At 37.1% G+C, this 10,101-nt stretch overlaps 1 protein-coding gene across 1 annotated transcript in view; it reads right to left on the reverse strand.

The window, feature by feature from the left end:
* The window catches only part of LOC146600765 (uncharacterized), a 129,060-nt gene that overhangs the window by 83,347 nt on the left and 35,612 nt on the right, over positions 1-10,101 (reverse strand). The window lies entirely within an intron of this gene.

Here is a 10,101-nt window from a genome sequence, read left to right on the forward strand (position 1 = left end):
TCAGTAACTAACTGGATCTGATATCACAGTTTTCTGGGGAAATTTGTACGTGACTATGAAATTCTAAGTGATTTCTTTTCTCGTATTTTAGTGGAATGAGTCGAAAACTTTTATTGCATCTGCCCTGAACTTCAGGGAGGTTCAGATCTACATCTTTCCTTTTGTTTCAGGTTTTCATGACTCAATTTGAGTGGCTTTTTTTCCAGAAATGAACAGTTAGTCTGACATATCAAAGGCTATTGCCAGCTGTAGACACATTAGGCAAATTAGGCAAATTAGATATTTGTCATGACATTTGTAATTCTTTTTAGCTTTAAAGAGGTGGGCTTTTTAGTGTACATGAGACTACACTACATATGTATATTCAGAGAATATACTTCTGATGATAATATATTGATTTTCTACCATGCACAAAATTGACATTTACTTTAATTTGAAATTTCACCATGTTTTAAGCTCTGATATTTTTCTTTTTTATAATATTTCCCTCTTATGAGATTTGACAAATGTATTACAGGTCCATAAAACCATATAGATATATATATATATTTGTTTCAGTACTAGTGGGATACTTCAAAATACCCCTGGAGCAGACAAAAAAACAGAAAAGAACCTGCACTTGTTTATTCAGAGCTTCCCAAAGCCAGACTGTTCCTTAATGTGAAAAGAGTGCTGAAAAGCATTTATGCTGGCACATTTGCTGTGGTGCCCTTTAGATTTTTACTACCAGGAATGATATTCATAAGCTTTGACCTTCTGCCATCTGCCAGGAGAAAGCAATTGATGTTTCATTATGATTTGTATATCCACGTGTGCATGTGCATGTGTGTGTTCCAATCATCTCAGATAAAGCATTCTTGTCCAAGAAGTGTTCAGGAAAATAGAGATTATATGTGGAATCACACAGATTGTGACAAACATTAAATAAATTATGTCTCAAATGGATTTGTTTTTCTGTGGTACACATCACATCATATAACCAGTATCACTAATTGCACTGAGTGGCTGCAGAAAAGTTTTCTGTACAGTTGTTTAATTTCTGCTGTAAGTATTTCAATGAATCTAGTTTTACATTTGCAAAAGCCTGATGTTACCGTATTCTGTGAAGTGTCTTGAATACAGAAATCCTTAGAGAGGTGGAAATTAGGGTGGTCTTATAGTCTTGTAATATCGGTTTTATAGGCTATGTGCCTGTTGTTTTCCCTCTCAGACCTTCATAACGTATTGGTTAATTAAAGCCAAATGAGAGAGGATAGTAAAGCTTTCCAAGATATCATTTCATTATAAATATTAAGAACATAAGCAGTCAGATACAGAAAAGTTCCCTTTAGTCCCCCCTACTGAAGGGAAAGGTTGCAGTATGAGCTCAGTCATGTTATTACATCTGAAATAATTCACAGGAGGAGTATTGCATCCAACTAGATTTTTGAAATTCTCCTGCTCCTTAGAAGTACTCAGCAGGTTTTATTTGCTTGCTGTTGTCTTATTGACAGGATTAATGTCAGGAAACTCACTGCCACATCCATCACTACCACACTCAAAAATAACAAACTGGCCAAATATATTTCTTTATGGAACAAGAACAGGCTAAGAAAACCTTTTACTTGGTGAGATCATACCACACATATACTGCTCTTTTTTATAAATGAACATTGGTGGGGGGGGAGTAACCTCAGTCTGGGAAGTCCTCGGTTTCTCTGAGGGATTTTCATGAAGAAAAGGAAAGGAACAGACAGACTGGGAAGACTCTTCTACAGTTTTCTATATCTATACATTTGTATCAGAAATCTCCTGCTGTGCTGGGATATACTTGAGAAAAACATCTTGAAGTTAGACTCACTGCAGCAGTACCTGACCCTCTGGTTTATGTGGGCACTGTTGAATAAAGATGGCTAAAACCCTTCCTTCTTTTCTTATTCATCAGCAACACTGATTTTAAAAAAAGAAAAGAAAATGGAAAAGGGGGGATCAAAATGCATTGAATACAGCCCCTTGGATGTGGGGCTTAGAAGGGGGGAGTCCTTCCTAGAGTTCATATCCTTCTTAGAAATTGATGGGATCCGTCCTCCCACACTTGAGCAGGTAGAAAGTCCACACATCTTTTCAGACTATTCAGGCTGTACTAATTCAGAGGGAAAGCAAACATCTTTCTGCAAGGCGTCAGTACTAATTACACTGAGGCTTGAAGATGAGGCTCTCTCTTAGAAGAGAGACAGATATTTTTCCTCTCAGAGTCTGAAATGCATATTAGCGTCTGCACAAGTTGGATAATTGAGACAAAATGAAGCATCTTAAGGAGGAAATGGAAAGAATGCAGATTTTTGTTGTCTGTCCTGCCAGCCTGACACAGCTTCTCACAGTTAGACAGAGAAAAAGCATTCTCCTAGGACTCTAACTGCGAGGTAAAATGAGTCAAATTTGCAGTTGCTTAGTGACAAGGATGTACCCGTGGAAGGCAATCACGGCTCAGATGACACCCAATCATTACTCTTTGCTCATGCTTTTTTTTGRGGATGTTAACTTTTTCATCCCTTCTTTTGAGAAGGGGATCACTTCCACTTAAACTATTTTAACCTCCAGAGGGTTCAAGTCTGGATTTTCAGAAGTGAAAGTAAACTTCGAAGTAAATTCTTCAAAATTCTGCCTGTCATCAGGCAAAATGGATAAGCAGATTAACTTAGCTAATTCAATGAGAAAAAAATAGATGCTAAAAATTAAAGCTGCGAGATCCTAACAGAATAAATATATTTGGAGGTTAATGAACTTAACACAAGAGACTAAACTGTAGAGCTTGATTTAGAACAGAGTATAGTTATTGATTTGCCCAAAGGAGTACTGTAGAATGCAGTAGAGCAAAAGCATGGGTATCTTTGCTTTCGGAGCACTAGAGTCAAAGCACATGCATACGGTTAAATACTTTGAAAGTCTTCTTCAGCTGCCTAACCAGGACACGCAGCTCCATCAGAGGGTATCTGCAGAGGCAATGTCACAAAGGAGGACATCAACAACAGGCGCGAGGAGAAGTGCGCAGCTCTGACAGGCAACAAAATGCTGAGAGCGATGTACTGCGTGCAAGAAATAAAAACCACTGTCTGCTATTTCTGAAATTTGTAAAGCTCCAAACTTGGTCACTCTAAGGAGCCATTATGCAAGAAAAAGTCACCACATTATTTGAGGCACTCGGTAGAATAAAGTGGTACTGTGGATTGCTAATCGTTTGCCTTGTATTTTTAATACTTAGCTGAAACTTTTTAATACAGAAACGTTCAAAATCTTAAAAAGTACTCCTGCATGATGTTTGGAGAAAATTAATGTTTAAAAAACAGCAAAGTGAAGTATATTATGTTACCACTTGCTCTACCTCTAAAAACATATAACGTTCAAGCATATATAATAAATTGAAGATGTAATATTATCATACACGCTCTAGTCCACATCTACTGTTTATTAATCCATGCTTGCTCCTCTGACAATCAATTGCCTTTTTCAGAATGGCCTCAATGGGCAAGATGAGGCTCATTTATTCCCTTTCTAGCAAAACAAAGGTGATATCATTTCCAAAAGATGGATTTCTGGGAAGTTAATTAGATACAAACTATATGTAATATTCTGGATTCAGCAAAACTTAAGTATAGCCTAAAATGCTTTGATGATTCAAGACAGAGTTAAACATATGCTAAGTGCTTTGCTGAAATTGGGCCCATTTCTTGCCAAAAGAGCACCTAATCATAAAAAAATTTCAGGGCTATAAAAGCTTGCTAGCTATAGAACAACCCCCCTTAAATGCCTTTTCCATAAAGACTGGACGCTTAAACAAGCTTTTAAACTCTAATTTCTATTTAAAAACATTTAATTTTGATACTATTTCATTCCTATCATTGTTACTTTCATGCTCTAAGGAATAAATAGTCATTTCTTTTTTGTAGTTAACTTGCTCCCCCTGCCTTGTTCTTGAAGCAACATCATTTTAGTGTTAGTAATACAACAGTACTCTGTTGCACTGGTCAGACTAAACAATGACATTTAGTAGTACCCAATATGACTGAAAAAAAAAAAAACAAGGCTACAGTTTTAGTACAAGTGTCTTCATATAGTCAACTATGGTGTGAAAGGAAGTATAGGAAATTATTTTAATACTATATGATGCTGAAATACTGTATAGAGCACAGAAGGCATAAACACAGCCATAGTATGCTAGACTGAGACCAGGCACTTCAAGATCCTAGAAAAAGTAGAAAAAATATCCTGAATTCTAGATCATTTACTTGAGAAGTTTTTAAAAAATGAAGAATAAAAAAATGGATTTCAGATTAGAAAGCTTAGTGTAAGATAAGCTATTTCATGCTCCATTTAAATATATGCTATGTGAAAAGAACTGAAAAGAACTGAAAACCCTCTAATATTGGAAAATTCTTCCCCTTTGAGGGCATGCATTAGCCAAAAACTTGCTTTTTCCTTTCCCATCCAGAGTTAAATAATGATCTAGTTTACATGATCCACCAGGCAGTTTAAGATCATTTACTCTGTAACAGTTTCTCAGCCCTAAAGCTGCCATCTAATTTTAGTAGGTTGGAATGATTTGTAGAATATATCTACATCCAACTGATAGATTCCTGCAGATAYTAAGGGAAGGTTGAAGAGTGGACTACAATAGCCATAAGTTAGCTGCTGTAAAGGCAGCTAAATGCATTTCTGGCAGACCAGGAGCAGAGTCAGCTGCCATATTTGACTAATTCTAGGGGAAACTCACCGGCACGAACAGCTGTGGAGGAAGACCTAGCTTCTCCTCTCAGGCTGCTGGAATCTGCAGGTCAGATCATCTCCACGAATACACAGTGCAAATACACCCAAACCTTTAACTCTGCCTTTAAAACGAGAAGCTGAATAAGTCAGAATATTTAGAGTGAGGAAGAAGACTGATAAAGAATAAGTATGCTAATCTGGAGCAGAAAGGAAGCCTCTATGATTCCAAAGGACTACAGAAGTATCCTGAATCTAAACCCAAAGACCCTGAGTAGCAGCATAAATACAGGTAAGATTTTACTATTTTGTTTACCAGTGTATATTCCCTGTGCTGCTTGGGTGAGGATTTATTTTGTCCAGAAATCAAATGCAAAGCCTATCCACATGCATGTAATATGCTACCTTCATCATTTGTCCCTGAAGAGTTAAACTGCAAACCTAGAAAATAAATTCTGAGGACAACTGTACTTAACATTAGAGGAAGTCTGAGAGGGTTAGCATCAGGGGCTAGAAAACTGAACATAATACCCCAGGCTAGGTAACACCTGTACTGGAGTAACACATGCAGGGATACTAACGGGGCAGTGGCTTGGCTRCTCGTAAAGAGAAACTTCAGGCCACATGGCACACTCAGATGTAAGATCCTGAAGAGATTTCAGGATGGCAAACTCTACTAGGGCCCTGCTKGAGCATGGTGAGAGAGAAAGAGAAGGAAAGGCTGTTCCTCTTCTTTTTCTCTTTCCAAAAGTACTTACAAGRGGGAGTGGGTATCACATCCACTCCTGAACTCCAATTTGCACAGGTTTTTGATGTCTCCTTCTTTGGGCAGTATGTCTACACAAGAGGAGGATGAGAGGTTGGACACAAGATGGGTGTGCGCTCAAAAAAGAAGAAAAGGAAAAATACCAGATCGCAGAAGAAACACTGTGAATAAAATACAACCTGACAGGTTACTTTTGAGAGCTATCTAATTGKGACAAACGTGAAAAAGAGTCCACGATATTTTCAGCTGTTCCAATAGGATTGTAAAMTTTTCAATAAATATGCTGAATCTTACTAACATTTTGTACTACTTCTGTGCTTTTAGCGATGTTTGAACTTAATTCTTTGAACCTAATTCTTTCCTACAGATAGTCATTAAAAGATAACTACAGAACTCAACACTTTAATGAACCTTTTCCTCCATTTCAAAGCATACCTGCTGTCCTACAACTTTTGCCCATTTGTGTTATTTCTTCCTTTTAAAGTAGGAGAATAACACATACTTTTAAAAAAGTATGGCAAGTATAAAATGCCTGCTCTTTCCTGCTGATGTTTTATTTGCTGTTGGTGGCCTAGAATCTAAGAATTACAGCAATTTGCTAAATAAAATACTGTTTGTCACTAGTAGAACTCCTACGGTTCAAACAACAGCCACTTTCAGGTTACACAGGTATTCAGGCAAGTAAATCTTAATGATTCTTGGAAAAAAAATATTGTCTCTTCCTGAATACATTGCAGATACTTATTTTATATTTCCTAAAGTAAGATAATATTCCAAATGGGGGCTTTCTTCTTTTCTTTTGGTTGATGCTGTTGACAGAGTAGAAAAGAGCTCATAATTTCTATTTTTTACTGTAAAGAAACTAAATGCATACCACAGTAAGTGTATATCTCTTTCCTGAAGATGATAAACGTGAAGTCCCGGAAAGCACTGATGGTTCCAGAAGTTCATCATTTTACAGAAATCCCTGCTTCACATAGAGGAATTTTAGGAAATTTAGAAGRCATTTTAGAGAAAAAAAAAATCTATATATATGTGATCTGACCTTCTCTGAGARTTTGTTTTTGACCAGTATCAGACATATTCTGTTGGGGTGTTTCTACAAAGACAATTCTTCCTGCATTATGTAGAATGATCTGAACATCTTARCTTGATCTCTGGTCAGATTTTTCAGAGTAACATGTTCCTAGTAASTTACCTTAGGAAATAATTTCCTGCAAAATGTTATTCTTTCCTTCTTTGTCYTTCCCATAGTGGCAAAATCAGAGGCATAATAAAGTAATAATAACTCTAGAACAATTGAAGTATCAGTTTATTAGCTTGGATGCAACTAACATTTGAGCATTTAAAATGGGCTCTTCTGTCATATTTATTTTATTCTTTTTGAGTCTAAAYTAAATTTCACTAATATTCAAGGGAAATTATTGCTCAGAAAGAGTGYATGTTATGAACCCAAGAGGCATAATAAGATTTTTATTTTTATTTTCATTGTGGAGARGAAGATGTGAAAAATTAGGCATTAAAAATTAGTAATTAGGACAGTATGTTTCAGTACAGAAGCTATTAAATATGCTATAAAATTAAATTAAAAATTGCAAGACCATTCCAGGGAAATTCTGAGCTGCAATCARGAATTAATTTTTATAGTGTTAAAAAGACTTGGATCTGATTTTTAATTCAGTCTAATCATCAGGGAAAAGCACTATTATTAGCACTGAAAGAAGGTGCAAAAGTATTGTGTATAATGTTAGGTTATTCCATAAAGAGAACTCACAGACAAGCTCTTCCCAACGTTGATCTTAACTAAGGAAAAATGGCAATGTTCTTTTCAGTACCTAGTGGCTATGAAGTTTCTTTATACATGCCAAGGAACATGGTGCAGTGGAGCTCAATCACATTTCCTGTTGATATGGTTGYAAAAATTCATGATATGGCTGTAGTCTATGCCAGCTAGCATTTTCTCAACAACTTTTGGGTACCTTGAGCAATTAGCACTGGTCAGGAGCCATTAATAAATAGCAGTAACTGTAGGGTTATATATGCAGTGGGCTCCGGGCGTTTTTCTGAAGTGAGGCTCAGAAGGGATGGGATGAACGTAGATATTGCCTTTGCAGCCGCATCTCCTGCCTGAGGATCTCAGTTCCCCAGCAGTGGGATGGCGCACGTGCTCAGCACATACTCCTCGATGCTGAGAAACSTGAGAGCTTCTGTCCTGATCTAGCTACATGATCTAGCTACAGAGCATGCTGCGCTCCCCATGAAATCATATGAAAGAAACTTATGCTTTTTCCTCAAAGAAAAAAGATTTCAGTCCTCCAGTGAGAGGTAAATGCAAACAAGAGGATTAATGGAATCACTTTAGAGTTTTATTACTCTTTAGAGTGAGACTGGGGCTCTGGGACAAAGTCTTTGGCTATAATGCTGATCTAGGATGTTGTRTCTGCTCTCCCCACTGAAGGGCTCTTGCTCTTATTTGCTGCTATTTGCTGACTCTTCGGATTTACTGATAAAATTGTTGTCCTCACCACAAAATGAAAGAAATAAGGAAATTTAGCTTTAAGTTAACTTTGACACCACCATGACCACTCATATCAGTTTATRTTTATGCCTGTGCTGATAGATAGATAAATAGATAGATAGATAGATAAGCAGGCAGATTTTCTGTAAGTCTAGGTCAGGCCCAGACCTTCCCTGCTGGCACCACTGAAGAGGTAGTGCATCACAGTGTAAGGAGAGGAGAGAGTAGGAGAATTTGGACAGGAATACCGTAAGAAAGTGTAATAGGAGAAGACTTAGCATCATGAAATTGCTGCATCAGTATCTTCACCCCCTGTTTCTCCCTTCTGAATAACAGCACTTGAAATTATTCTCCTTTTCTTTAAAGCCAAAGGCTATGCTCTCCAGCACAACTTCAGTTGGGTGCCAGAGTGGTAATTTTTCGAGTTAGAGGATGCAGTACACAAATTTGAAAATATCCACATTGAAAATCAAGTAACAGATACTCATTGAGAGTGATTTCCTAGAGCAGCCATCAGTTTCCAGAATCAGAAGTTCTCATAGACTTCAAAATTCTACATTAATTTTCTTTGCTCTCACYGTTTAAATGTATAAAGGTAAAAATAGTGCACAATGCATTAGACAGAGATTTCTTCACTAGTAGCWCTGAGACCCAGAACATATGTGATGTAGAAGCACTGGAAGATGACCAGCTGTGCTCTCAGTCTGTTCAGTATGCTAATAGCAATAAACCTTCAGCTTTAAGCATTCTGGGGTACAGGTTGCAATGTAATAAGAGATATGAAAGAAAATGAAATATGAAATTGGATAATGGACTTAATTTCCTGTACTAATAGGCAGCAGTCTGGTTATGATGTTGCCAAACAAGCATATTTAATATTTTGCTATAGTGAGTTATTCTGCATGTAAATTAATTTTCAGAGAACAGAGCCATTTGGGGAGGGGAAGTAAAAATGTAGAAGTCAAAAAGCTAATGCTCTTTATCATCTGTAAGGCAAACTCGATATTTAGAAACATGTTAGAACAGATGAACCCATTTTATTTTTTCATAATAAGCCATGACAGTTTTTCCCCTTTTCAGTATCTTAAGCAGACTACTGCCAGCACCATTCCTGCCAATAAGCAGACTCATTGGAATATTTTTCAAAAATGAACACAAATATTGGATGCAAGCAGGTGGGATGAATTAATTATAAACATATGGTTCTAAAATAATGATTTCTGCAAKGCAGTGTGGAGACATCTATAGGTCTAGCTATACAACACACTTTGGCAATAAAGCCCACTTACAAAAATTATCTGTTACACAGATATAAATGTTTGTGGAGTCAGACTCACTAAAACGATCCAGAYTCAACACCCTGTCACACACACACACACTTTTAGGATATTTTTTTCGTTCTAAGCCATGACAATGATCTGGCTTACAGTATTTTCCCGGTTGTGTTAGCAGAATAGAATATTGTGCCAAGCCGAGGCACAACCACAGAAGACAAGGATTGGGAGGTRTGGGGAAAGGTGACTTCTAAAAAGCCTGCTTCACACAGTTAACAGCTGCGTGATATGCCCTACACTGCCCTAYATCAACTGCAATTCCAGGCTGCAAAACCTTTTGCAATAGAAAAAACTTAAAAGGTTCCCAGCTTGATCTTCGATCAATTCCCAATCTGCTCTGCTGATGTAAGTTATTATTCCCTTAGTTGGTGATTCAAAAATTTGGGGATTTGCATTCTGAGCTAGGTCACTGAGAATATCTACATTAGAGAAATACTGCTAGAGAACACACTCAAAGTGAAGAAGAAAAAAAAATCACTTCATAGATCCATATAACCACACAAAGTTGAATTAGTTGAAGGCAAGAAGATGCAGGGACAGTGGGCTGTAAATAGGAGTGCTGAGACTCTGCTGCCTAGAAAGATTCCCGKGGAGTGTGTCCCTGCAATGACAGCATCAGGTTCAGCTCAGCTGCACTGAGCCTGGAGAAGCATAAGCCACTCTAGCATAAAGGAATAACATGGATTTTATATCTATTATATTCTCATATGCAAATTTTCCTTTTTTTTTTTTTTTTTTTTTTT

The sequence above is a fragment of the Rhea americana genome, unplaced genomic scaffold (assembly GCF_003343005.1).
Source record: "Rhea americana isolate MKP2758 unplaced genomic scaffold, rheAme1 scaffold_117, whole genome shotgun sequence".
NCBI classification, from domain to species: domain Eukaryota; kingdom Metazoa; phylum Chordata; class Aves; order Rheiformes; family Rheidae; genus Rhea; species Rhea americana.